The sequence below is a fragment of the Narcine bancroftii genome, chromosome 7, assembly GCF_036971445.1.
Source record: "Narcine bancroftii isolate sNarBan1 chromosome 7, sNarBan1.hap1, whole genome shotgun sequence".
NCBI classification, from domain to species: Eukaryota; Metazoa; Chordata; class Chondrichthyes; order Torpediniformes; family Narcinidae; genus Narcine; species Narcine bancroftii.
In genome coordinates this window covers 32,954,098-32,968,065 of record NC_091475.1, presented here as the reverse complement: position 1 = coordinate 32,968,065, position 13,968 = coordinate 32,954,098, and the positions used below count along the sequence as shown (strand labels likewise).

The 13,968-nt window shown below is 38.5% G+C and overlaps 1 long non-coding RNA gene across 6 annotated transcripts in view; it reads right to left on the bottom strand.

The window, feature by feature from the left end:
- The window catches only part of LOC138738706 (uncharacterized), a 282,524-nt gene that overhangs the window by 166,858 nt on the left and 101,698 nt on the right, over nt 1-13,968 (bottom strand). The gene's annotated exons all lie outside the window — the stretch shown is intronic.

Here is a 13,968-nt window from a genome sequence, read left to right as displayed (position 1 = left end):
TTGTTAACTGCCAATCAGTAATGTTGAGGCATCTGTAAAGCATTGGAAAGCATGTCACGTAATGATACGAAATGTGAAAATCTGAGAAAGCTGGAGAACTTCAGCTTACAAATAATATCAAGGTACTTAGTGATGTATGATTATACCAAATGATGTCTTGCTTGTTGGTATTGCATTGAGATACGAGTCTCTGCTTATATTTTCTGAGTTTCTTAATCTTCATTTGTTAAATAAATTTTTTCACATTTGTCAGATTTCTATCATACATCATTTATGAACAAAATGGATGAATAAATATTTACTGTAGATGAGATGTTGAAACAAAGGAGAATATCAACATGATTTTTACTTATTTTCAGTTATCCTGACATCACACTGCCATAAAGAACATGGTTTCACTAGTAAATCCCTCCAAGGAGTTAAAAGGCAAACTGATGAGTTGGAGATGTTTCTAAGTCCCTGAGGAACGTGGGATCTATTATAAGATCCTGAATTTTACAGTGACAATTTTAAATTGTGAACTGGAGTAATTTATGAGCAAAATATCCATTGAGATATTATGATAAATAAATAATTCAAATGTTAATTTTTAAATGTCATCCAGAATTAGGATATTAGTACCACAAGCTACGCTGCAGTAAAGGATTAAAAGAATGATTGCATTTGACTATAAAAAAATTAATTCTGTTAAATTTGTCTCACACTGAGATATTATGTAATATTTATGTATAAAGTCATGTATCAACATGTCTGAAACAGGTAATCACCTCCATAAACCATTATATGTGTAAGTGGTCTTCAATGCAGCTTTTAGGCTGAAGCCTGATTCATGTTAAAAAAACAGAATGTCACGAGCAGCACACTGGGCCTTGGTGTTTCTTGTTACAAGAATTAATGTTGGATGCCTGATTGAAATATAACCAATGGAATACATTAATAACAGACATTAATCAAAGTGTACAATGTTTAAACATTATACTTGTCAACGAGTGCATTTAATTTAAAGATGCTACATTCCATTCTTTTGAACTAACTGACATTTTTTAACATTATACTTCTTAAATATTCTGAGTAAACAATAGAATATTTTAATTTTTCTAGGACTAAAATATAGGTGAGAAAATTGGAAAATGGCTATGCCTTATCCAGATTATTCAGTTGATCCAATGAAGTTATTTCAAATTTTAATCATGTGGTCATTTATATGTCAAGTGATAACTAAAGGCTTGTAATGAATTGAAATCTTTTCTTGATAGAATTGTCAATAATGCAGAAATGTATGCATTTTGAGTACTGATGGTATGCTTGCAGGTTAACAATGTCCATCTTAGAAGCACATCTTCAAGTTGAGATTTGCCAATAGACCTGAATCTATTGCAGGTTTAGCACCAGGATCAGAATTTAATTAATTGGGATCTATAAATTGGTCTATATGTAAATGGGTGGCTGAAAAATTAGTTGAGGGGAGGTGATTAAGAGGGAATATAGAATGAATGTAGATGATGCTTTGCGGTTCGTGTGGATATGATGGTCCGAAGAACCCGTTTCCATGCAATGAGACTGTGTTATCAACATAAGATTGTATGTTAATCTCTGCAGGTACACTTAGCAAGCTATAAGATTTTTGTCTTGTGATCTAAAGGAACTGTGTGAATGCCCCAGTATTAAGATTGTCAAGGAATGGGTTCCGTTGCATTCTTTAAAACTGACGTGTAACAAAGTTCTGTTCTTGTGAACTTTCAAACTTTCCCTTGTGTCTATTTTCTGCACACATCATTGAATACCCTTTCATATCTTATTTTGATCTTAAAATTGCATTTTGTAATCTGAATAGGGCATGATTCCAGACTATACATTTTTTTTGTCAAAATTCACAGTTTGCCAAATATCTGAATACCAAATAGGCTGCTCCAGCTATCAGAGACGAGTCCCAAAAATGGGTTGGGAAACCTCTTGAGAGTCCAGAGGAGATTTTCTTTCTTAAAGGGGAAATATTTTAACAAAGCAAAAGGAATATTCTCAATTCAGTGGACAGAAAGAAATACATTATAAGTAGTGTTTTTGGTAGTACTGTACAATTGTATATTTCTGATGATTCAACCAGAACTTCAGTGTCATAACTTCCAAAGTACTGTATTGTACTAGCTGTTAAGTGTATTGCCATGCCCTAAATTCATTAAATCCATTTTATAGTTTCAAGCTCCTTCTCTCTCTATCACTATGTAAATAACTTTCACTTCTGCATCACTTCAGTATCGGGAACAAAAATCAAATTACATGAAAAAAGGCCAGTAGGATTGATTGTTTTCCAGGGAAAGCTGAATTTCTGCCCGTTTCAACTGAAATTAGTGCTATGGATAATGTATGTTTAAGAAGAGTGCCAAATTAATATTTTGTTCCTTCACTACTCCACACATCTGTGGCACCGTGGTCTTTGTGTTGTACATCATTCTCTTGATAGGTAAGATAATGACCCAGATTTTTTGTTCTCTGAGCTGTGAAGAAATAGCTTTATTCGCCTTGTATTCAGTGGCCTGGAGACTTTCCATGGGTTTGATGACAGAAATCTCCGGTTTTGATCCAAAGTAGCATCATCAGCAGGAAACCTGTGAAACCAGTCGAGATGCTACTGAACAAAACCTTAATGATCCTCATAGACCCATGCAGACTTCTAAGCAGGAAGCAACAAGCAAGAACCGTTTTACAGGCAGCAAAGTAAATCGGGACACGTTCCCTTGGGATTGAAAGAAAGATGTAAATGGCAAAATCAAAAAAAAAATTAAATTTGCATCATCAATTCTTGCTGAATCACACTTTGTCCCTCTAAAATTAATTTTTCAGGTTGTTCAGCACTAACGAAGACATTATATTGAAAACTCGGTTACTCCTCATTACATATACTGTAATCAGATTTTCAACTACATTTAGAACCAGGATAATGGGCAATTTTTTTATCCTAAGTTCTTTCCATCTCTCTATAAATTCCTATGAGGTCCACAGAAGTACCCAGTTTTGTCGAGAGCATCTTCCAGAAAGCCTCATCTTATCGCTCATTTGCAGCAACAGAAATTTTAAAATAATCTTCATTTAATTTGGGGATTAAAATGGTTACAAGGCCCTTCCAGCCCATTTGCCTGCACTGCCCAAATGTGGGTAATTAGCCTACTATCCCTGGAATATGGAAGGAAACTGGAGCACCTAGTGGAAACCCATGCAGTCACAGGGAGAACTTGCAAAATTCCTTACAGAGAACAGGGATTTTGAACAGGATTGCTGATGTTGTAATAGCGTTGCACTAACCATGCAACACTACATGATGTAAAACCAGCCAGCGTTGCCTTTATTAGTCCAGAAATATCTAAGTAATAAGTCATTCACCAGTAGGCCCTGGCACATTTAGATATCCCAAAGCAATAGATCTTAAATCTATGGGCGGCACGATGAGCAGAGTGGTTAGTGTGACACTATTACAACACCAGCGACCCAGGTTCAAAACCGGTTCTCTCTGTAAGGAGTTTGTACGTTCTCCCCATGTTTGCGGGGGTTTCCTTCAGGTACTTCGGCTTCCTCCCACTGTTCTAAACATACTGGGGGTGTAGGCTAATTGGATGCCATGGGCTAGTCATCCAAAAGGGCTTTTTAACATGCTGTATGTCTAAGCTTAAATTTAAAATTTAAAATCCAGGCAAGTTGTATTTTTTATTTAACTATTAACATATATCATGTGCTTTCATTTGTACATGGAGGATTTATGCCTGAAAACAAAAATAAAGTTTGTAGTCCAAATTTAAATTCAAATTCAATTGAGAATAAAGACCACAGAAGTTGTAAGATTGTTAAGTGCTTTAAAATGAGCAATGTATCCCATTTATTTTTTAATCAGGAACATCATCAGAATTTTTTTTTTTAATTGTTGTTCATTCATGTGCAGTTTTCTTTCATTGTAATACTTTACAAATACAAGATATCTGGCAGTCAGTGCTGCATTATTAGTTAACTAGCTAGAGATTCCCAATGTTCTGTGTGAATCGTATGAGATGTGAGCAAAGGAATCTCTTCTGTGTTTGAGGGGCCATGGTAGATGCAAAATCTATTTAAAAAGCAAGAAAGTTCAGCCTGAAAATGAAACATTTGAACCTGACGTCCAGAGCTATATTGTTACTGTTCCTTATAACTAGGAAATGGTCAAGAAAAAAAACTCATTCAAGGATCAAAAACTTGTGCATGACAATCAAATTATGCATAGAAAATAATAATATGAAATATATTTATTAAGACTCTTTCAGAAAATAACACTGCAATTAAAGAATTGAAATCCTAGTCAAAATTAAAATGGACAATTTGTGAGAAGAGCAGAACTTGTAGATTTCATGGTATGTTACTTCAGAGCGTTGTGCAGCTGAAGTTTGATTAAAAGTCAAATATAAAGAAAAATTGAGACTTCCTGCATGGAACAAGAAGTCTACAATTTTTCTTCTCATCTCTCCATGAGTCTACAGCGGTAAGGAATGGGATGAACCATCCAAAGACATGCAATAGACATCATTTCGGGGAATTTGTCTCTGCATACTGGAACCAAATATGTGCAAGAGCAGGCCTTCACCATGCAGTTTCAGCCTGTGGAAGTCACTTTAAAAGATACTCTCCTTTGGATTCTCAGCTCTTTTGAAGCTTGCTGCACCCATTTTTACTTCATTAAGTCATCACTGTCTCCATTACCTAACTCATTGATTACCAACCCACTGACCTAACTTTTCTCCAACCACCACTCTGTTGACCTACACATCTACCAATCATCCTCCATCTGCTGATTTCCCATTCACAATCTGCCCACCAACACCCATCTACCAATCTGTCAAACCTCACCCTCACAGCACTGAAAACTTCAGACATATCCAAAAAGCAATAGCCATCCTATTTAATATTGACTCTTATCTTCCTATAACATCCTCTATGTCATATCACAGCAATATAAATTGTTGATAAATCTAGTCATTGGAAACTCCACGATAATAGCCTCAGGGAAGAAGATATTTGCTACCATTCTAGTTGTTATTTTGCACTTTTTAATTGTGGTGCTGTCTGTTGCTAATTATGTGGGTACTATTGATATTTACCTACACAGTTCGGCGGGCAGCAACCTCCTTTGAAGAAGACCACAGAGCCCACCTCACTGACAAAAGACAAAGCAGGAAAAACCCAACCCCAACCCACCAATTTTCCCTTGCAACTGCTGCAACCGTGCCTGCCTGTCCCGCATCGGACTTGTCAGTCACCAACGAGCCTGCAGCAGACATGGACATGCCCCTCCATAAATCTTCGTCCGTGAAGCCAAGCCAAAGAAAAAAGAAAGAATTGACATTTACTGTATAATCCTTCAGGACAGTAACCATGGAGTCAGGATAATTTGTGTTCTCTTCTATGATTTTAGGATTTTTATTGACTGTCCAAATCAAAGACTTAATTATAAATCTCACAACTAATTAACCAGAGTGTTTAGTGAACATCCTGCTTCTGTTGGAAAATAGCACAATGCAAGAAATTCTCATCAATGTGTGTGGCATCGTAAACTTGCATTGTTAATGATATGTTACATTCATCTTCACGTTCATTGTCGTGACTAGAAAGATTAACATATGTTTAACTGCATAAACGTTATAGGAGACTAATGTTCCAGAGCATTAAACATTCCTGTTTAGCTTTATGTTTAATCATTTTATAGAACCATAGAATGTTACAGAACGAAATAACAGTTTAATTTGGAATTCAATTTGTCAATTTAATTCAACTTATCTGTTGTTCATAATCCTACAGGTTTTTTTTCCTCTTTAGAAAATTCAATTATCATTGAATCTGCTCTATCACTTTTTCAAATCTCTCGCCTCACATGTCTCCACAGCAGTTTTTGCCAATCACATTAAAGCAATGATCTGTGGACCCTTCTCCAATGAGAAGCATTTCCTCCTTACTCTTTTAAAATCATATGCATTGCACTATTTAAAATTTCAATTTTTTTTTTAAATTTAGAGATACAGCACGGTAACATGTCTCTCTTGCCCATGAGCCCATTTGCCCAAATGAACCAATTAACCTACAAACCCTGTATGATTTTGGATCTGCAGATTTTCTTGTTTACCAGCAAAAATGATTCTGTTGGAAGAACTCAATGGGTCAAGCAGAATCTGTGCAAAAAGGAGTTGTCAACCTTTCAGGTCAAAACCATTCATCAAGACTGATTGTTGGGAGAAGAGATATCCATTATGAGGAGAAGATGGCAGGGGTGAGACAGAAACCAATGGGGGATTGGTGAATAAGGAAATGGTGAAGGATTATGGACAGATAGATCCTGGTGGGGGATGGTCAGGCCACCTGGAATCTGGAGCAATGTATAATCTGGTGGAGAAGTAGTTCTCAAACTTTTTCTTTCCATTCACATACCACCTGAATTAGTCCCTATGCCATAGGTTCTCTGTGATTAACAAGGGATTACTTCAGTTATGATGTGAGTGGAAAGAAAAAGTTTGAAAACCATTGTGTGGGAGGAACATAGTGGATCAAGCAGCACCGGTGGGAGAAAAATAAGATTCAGATTTCCGAATTCTTGAGATTATCACACATACATGACGTCACCTACAAACTTGAGATTCTTTTTCTGTGGACATGACAGATTTATCACTTATTGGTCATGCAAAAAAAATCTGTACACAGCATATACATGTAAACAAATAAAGAACTGTCAACAGATAACTAATGTAAGAAAACTATGCAATACAGAGAGAATTAAAAAAAATCAATAAAGTATACAAGTAAGAGTCCTTAAATGAGTCCCTGATTGAGTTTGTCATTGAGGATTCTGATGATGGAGGGGTAGCAGCTGTTCCTGAACCTAGTAGTGTGAGTCTTGTGGCACCTATACCTTTTTCCTGATGGCAGCAGTGAGAATGGAGCATGTGCTGGTTGATGTGGATCCTTGATGATTGCGGCTGCTCTTCGACCCCAGTGTTCCCTGAAGATGTTCTTGATAGCAGGGAGGGTTTTGCCTGTGATGTCTTGGGCTGTATCTACAACCTTTTCGAGGGCTTTACAATCAGGGGTATTGGTGACTCCATACCTGACCATGATGCAGCCACTCAGCACACTTCCCACCACAAATCTATAGAAATTTGACAGCATTTCTGGTGTCATACCAAACCTTCGCAAACTCCTGAGGAAGTAGAGGCACTGGTGTGTGTTCTTCATGATGTCATTAGTGTGTTGGGTCCAGGAAAGGTCCTCCGAGATAGTGACTCCCAAGAACTTAATTTGCTCACCTTCTCCAATTCTGATCCCTTAAAGATCACTGGATTGTACACCTCTGGATTTCCCTTTCTGAAATCAACAATCAGCTCCTTGGTTTTGGTGACATTGAATGCAAGGTTGTTCTCTCTCCTGTATGCTGACTCATTACCTTTCTTTATACAACACGATACTGTGGTATCGTCAGCAAATTTGTTGATGGTTTTATTGTCATACTGAGCCACACAGTCATAGATGTAAAGTGAGTCGAGGAGGGGGATAAGAACACAGCCCTGTGGCGCTCTGGTACTGATGGAGATTGTGGAGAAGAAGTTCTTCAAATCTTCTGTGATTGTAGTCTGAAGTTGAGGAAATCCATGATCCATTTGCACAGTGGGGTGTTGAATTCCAGGTCTTGGTGTTTGCTGATCAGTTTTGAGGGGATGATGGTGTTAAATGCTGAACTGTAGTCAATAAAGAGCATCCTGATAAATACATTTTTACTCTCCAGGTGTTCCAAGGCTCGGTGTAGAGCCAGTGAGATGGCATCCGCCAAAGAACTAATGTTATGATAGGCGAACTGGAACTTATTCATGTCGCAGCTCAGACAGCGCTAACATGCTTTAATGCCAGCTTCAAGATCAGCAAATAAATTGTTGAAGCTTTGGATTGAACCCTTCGTCACAGAAAGTGGAAGGTGATAAGTGGAACAAAGGCCACTCGTGCTGGAATTTGATGAGTAAAGAAAATTATAATGGTGGTAATGGGAGCTTAAGGGCGAGACAAAGGTGAGGTGGGATATGATGGTCATGAAGGGGAGAGAGCCTACTGAGTTCTTCCAGCACATGTTTTATTGCACCAGATTGCAGCATTTGCAATCTCTTCATGTTGACCGAACAGCTGAGGGTCCTCCGATGCTGTAAGCTTTTAACATGCAAAATGGTAAAATTTGATCAGAGTATGGTAGACAGCTTAAGGATCAAGAACAATAGTTCCCCACACACATGGATTTCAAAAATAATCAAAGAAGCTGCAGAAACATGCTATCAATGGAACTATTGTGCATTACGGAAAAGAGGTAATGGCTGCCAACTATCCAGGTGAAAAAGTAGTAGACTTATTTGTGGTGAATTTTTTGCATTTTTAAATTTAAAATGTTTATAAACATGCATCCCTTCATGGAGGGATATATAAGAATTATGTTGTATTGGTTGATATCTTTGAACTTTTTAAACTTTGTGTATCATGGCATTAATCTTCCTCAGAAGAATTGCCAAACTTATGCTAAATTCAGGAGAGCTTTCACTAGACTTGGTTGCTTTATGTTGTACCACTTTTCCTTTTTTAGAAGCAAAAATAAAAAGCAGTTCAGCTTTTCTTTTACATTTTTTTAGGAAAGTGAGAACTTTTCTCAAAACTCAGCAAGTAAGATCTCTGGAGATTTGTTCAACTTCAACACTCACTGGTGTCAGCTAGTTTATGTTTACATTCAAGATAAAGAAGATGATTACAGCAATTTACAGTGGCATAGGCATTAGTACGAAGAGATTTGCATTGTTGCTTATGGTCTTTTGTTCCAGTTTCTTGTGCTTTACAACTTCAGACTATTCTCATTTCTCTTTCTAATTACATTTAACAATGACATGATGTATAGGTGAAGTGTGACCTAAGTAGAATAAAAACTCTGTTGTTGACAACACAAATTGCAACCTATTGATAAACTGTAACTCTTTATTTTTTTCTCTTTGAATAATGCTTACCTATTGTGCCTTTTAAGCATTACTGAAAGAAAGAGCAAATAGTTTGATTTTTTTCATTTTATTGGGGCTTTTTGCCTGACGTATTACCCAACAAACCTAGAACATTAAAGTACAGTATAGGCCCTTAAACCTATGATAATTTGTTAACCCCCCCCCTGATATTTTGTTGACCCATATAAACCTATTCAACAATTTAAACCTTCCCTACCACCTTCAAGTACCTGTCTAAGAGTCTTTTAAATGTCCCTATTGTACCAACTTCCACTACCACCTCTGACAATCCAGACACCCACCATGTGTGTAAAAAAAAATACCCTTGACGTCTCCCCTAAACTTTCTTTCCCTTGTCTTAAACAGATGACCTCTGGCATTTGGGAAAAATGTGTTGTACGTTGTTTATCTATGCCTCTCAAAATCTTATAGACTTCTATTAAGTCATCTCTTATCCACATTCTCCAATTCAGGCAACATCCTGGTAAATCACTTCTGCACCCTCTCAAAAGCTTCCAAGTGTGGTCTAACCAGAATTTTATAGAGCTGCAACATTACCATATGGCTCTTGAACTCAGTCCCTCAACTAATGAAGGCCAGTTTTTTCCTTCAATAATTTTCCTTCAAGTAACAATAACCTCAATAGCTTCTAAAGCACACGTCAAACTCAGCCCCGCGGGCCAAATTTGGCCTGTGATATAATTATATTTGGCCCGCAAAATCATATCAAATATGTATTAGAGCTGGCCCGCTGGCCGCCGCGCCAGTATAGCGCATGCACAGCTAATACTACAAATCCCAGAATGCTTTGCAAATGCATTGGCGTCAGCCCGCTAATTGCCCCCACCTCCTCTGTTTACTTTCATTACCATCTGCGACCTGTCGCCTAACTCACATGTAATAAACCCCTTACAAAAAATGGCCAAACGAAAGACAGAAAACAGGACCTTTCAAGACAGGTGGGAGGCAGACTATATGTTCATCATTTTAAAAGACAAATCTGTTTGTCATTGAAGCAAGTTGTTATTTTTTTTGACTTGTTGGCTTGTGAAAAAAAATACATTCAAAAGGAGCTTAAAGGCTATAGAGAAATATTATTGAATATTTTATTTCTCATTTGTTAATGCTTCTTCTGGAAAGAGTTTAACCAAAACTATTATTAAACATTTATTTTAATAAGAAAAAGTTTAACATTACATATGTTGAAAGAAGAGAAAACATGCAGATGTTGTTGAAAATTTTCAATAAATATTTCGTTTGGCCCACGACTTAGTCCAAGTTTTTAATTTTGGCCCTCTGTGAATTTGAGTTTGACACCCCTGTTCTAAAGCATAAAGTTAACATAACATAATAACATAACAATTTACAGCACAGAAACAGGCCATTAGGCCCTTCTAGTCTGCACCGAACCAAACACCCCTCTCTAGTCCCACCTCCCTGCACAATGCCCATAACCCTCCATCTTCTTCTCATCCATATACCTGTCCAACCTTTTCTTAAATAATACAATTGACTCCGCCGCCATTATTTCTCCCGGAAGCTCATTCCACACGTCTACCACTCTCTGAGTAAAGAAGTTCCCCCTCATGTTACCTCTAAACCTCTGCCCCTTAATTCTTAACTCATGTCCTCTTGTTTTAATCTTTCCTCCTCTTAACGGAAATAGTCTATCCACATCCACTCTGTCTATCCCTTTCATAATCTTAAATACTTCTATCAAATCCCCTCTCAACCTTCTACGCTCCAAAGAATAAAGACCTAATCTGTCCAATCTCTCCCTATACTCTAGATGCTTAAACCCAGGTAACATTCTGGTAAACCTTCTCTGCACTCTCTCCACTCTGTTTATATCCTTCCTATAATTAGGTGACCAGAACTGCACACAGAACTCCAAATTAGGCCGCACCAACGTCTTATACAGTCTCAACATCACCTCCCAACTCCTATATTCCATGCAATGATTGATAAAGGCCAGCATACTAAAAGCCTTCTTCACCACCCTATTCACGTGAGTTTCTACCTTCAGGGAACGATGTACCGTTACTCCTAAATCCTTCTGCTCTTCTGTATTCATCAATGCTCTCCCATTTACCACGTATGTCCTGTTCTGATTCTTCTTACCAAAATGAAGCACCTCACACTTATCAGCATTAAATTCCATCTGCCATTTTCAGCCCACTTTTCTAAGCAGCCCAAATCCCTCTGCAATCCTTAATTCACTTAATTCAATTGGCATTATCAAGATGGAGAGTACTTGCTAACTGATGTTCAATGATATTGAACGTGTAGCTGTGGGTCTTCATTCCTGGAATCCTCATTTCACTGACGTAGGTTGGAAAGATCGCATTTGTTACACAAGAAAAAAACTAGTGTCCATACATTTGAAGCTCTTCGATGGATCGCCCTTATCCTTTTATCTGTGATGCAAAGGATTTCAATCCTCTTCACTGACATACCCTTTGTAATATACTTGCATTTTGTAATAGTGTTGCATTATTTATATATTTATGGAACTACATCATGATGCAATCATATGTGGGTTATTTGACAGGAGCATCCCCCAGGCTGTTACTTGTTTATCAAGTTAATATATTCTGAAAGGTTGACATTATTTCTGCTTCAGGCAAAGGAAATAGATTTGATTCATTGATAAGGTGATGGCAACTTTGGACCCACAGTGGTACATCTCATACCTGAGTTTGTTCAGATTTTGCTCCCTGACATTTCACAAGGGTTGTCCCATTGACTTTCTAAGACAGGTAGGATCTTAGAACTCATATACCAATATAATGTATGATCGCCATTTGTTATAACTTGGAAGTACAGAATATTTTTGGATTAAACTTGGGGGCAGTGTAATAAATGCATCCCTTCAAAACATACGGGGGTTGTAGGTTAATTGGGGTATTTGGGCAGCATGGGCTTGTAGGCCAGAAGGGCCTGTTATTGTGCTGAATGTCTAGAATGTCTAAGTTTAAAATATGTTAAACTGTCCATTTTGGGAGAAAAGAAGAAATTGTTGATCCTTTTTTCTCCACCCCCCCCCCCCTCCACCACACACACATGCTTCGCATGAGTTCTTCCAACTGTTACTCCAAATGAATGAGTTACCTTATGAGGAAAGTTGGATAGATGAGGCTTGTGTCTACTCGAGTTCTGAAGAGATAGAGAGACATAGGCATATCTAGGGCATGGCAGGTGGGGTTGAGAACAGGGGCACTACTTGCATGGAGAGTGCCACTGTGCCACTGTCCTCACCTTACCTTCCCCCCGCCCTACCTTCCCCCCGCCCCACCCCCCCCCCCCCAATATCCAAGACCCTAGCCCAACAATTAACCTCCATCCCAGCAGTGCAGTGCAGTGCTGTGCTGCCAGGGCTCACTTGAGTGCCCTGGTGCGCCGCTCCCAGCCGGCATCTCATCGGGCCACTCCAGCACGCAAGCGGCACCTGGCGGTGGCTCAATATAGGATCAATGGGGAGAAAAATGGCTGTCTTCCCTACTCATAATTCCCCCAGGGAGCTGGAACTGTTCTGCCAGTGCCACTATCAGGCAGGGAAATGCAGAGCAATTCCAGCTGTGTGGGGGATTATGGGTCATTTTTCCCATTGATCCTGCATTGAGCCACTGGTGCTGACGAGTGGCCTGAAAGCCAAAGCAGCCTGGTGAGGTGCTGGAGGCTAGGCAGCCAGCGGGCAGGATGTCAGTCAGTTGCCCATGGACTATCACAGCCCATCCGGCCACCTGCTGACAGCCTGCCACGGCCACCCATGGAGGTTTTCCAATTAAAACCTTGCAGGATAAATAATCTGTGAATTGATGGGTGTTGTTATTATTAATTTATTTCTAGGCCCAAATGTTACTGAAATATTTTGCTTGAGAAGAATTGACATTTGTCCCATTTCCTTTTGAGTTATGAAACCATGCACATAACAAGTCAATTAGGTATGATTCAAAGGGGTGGTTTTCAAACTTTTTCTTTCCACCCACATAGCACCTTAAGCATCCTTTACTAATCACAGAGCACCTATGGCATAGGGAATACTTAAAGTGGTAGGTGAGTGGAAAGAAAAAGATTAAGAACCACTGATTTAGACATTACATCACATAAAAATAAGAAATACTCATTGATGTTTTATTTAATGGAACAACAAACTGGACAAAGTGGTTCAAAGTATAGAATAAAATTTTAACTAAATATGTTACTTTGTTGAGTCACAACCTGTGTGCACAGCCCATGTGTGTGGTGGTGGCTGTTTTGTGTGGTTTCTTTTTAACGGAGGGGGGGGAGGCGGTGCTAATGTCAGTGGCAGCCACAGGGTGCCACTTGATCTAGATACGCTACTGTAGAGAGGACAAGATTGAAACACTTAAAATGCTCAGGTGTCTTCTTGGGATGGATGTAAAAAGATGCTTCCTCTCAAGGAGAAACCTAGAACTAAGGAACACTGTTTAAAAACAAAGGATTGGCATGTAAGGCAGAGACATTTTGAAAGGGCAGTCAAAGCAGTGCCTTTGAATATTTTACAGCAGAAGGGGATAGATTCTTGATAGAAAGATGGTGAAAGAGTACAAATGGTAGCTGGGAATGTGGAGTTCAAGGCACAGTTAGATTAGCCATGATTGTACTGAATGCGGGAACATTCAGGGGACTGAGTAGCTTACACCTGCTTTTAATGTGTGCATTCGCATCCAGTATGTGGAATTGCAGTCTAAACCTGGATCTCAATTATCACATTAATTTATTCATTTTCATAGACTGACCTGTCAACAGACAGAATCCTTCTGCAATGTTATGCTGTCTCTGCTTGCTGCATCTTTATAACAAATGTTAATGTATTATGGACGCACTGTCTTCTGGACTTTGTGCAGGTGGAAAATGTGGACAGAAAATCAGTAATAAATTGAATCTGATGATTATACAGGCTTGGAAATCTATAAAA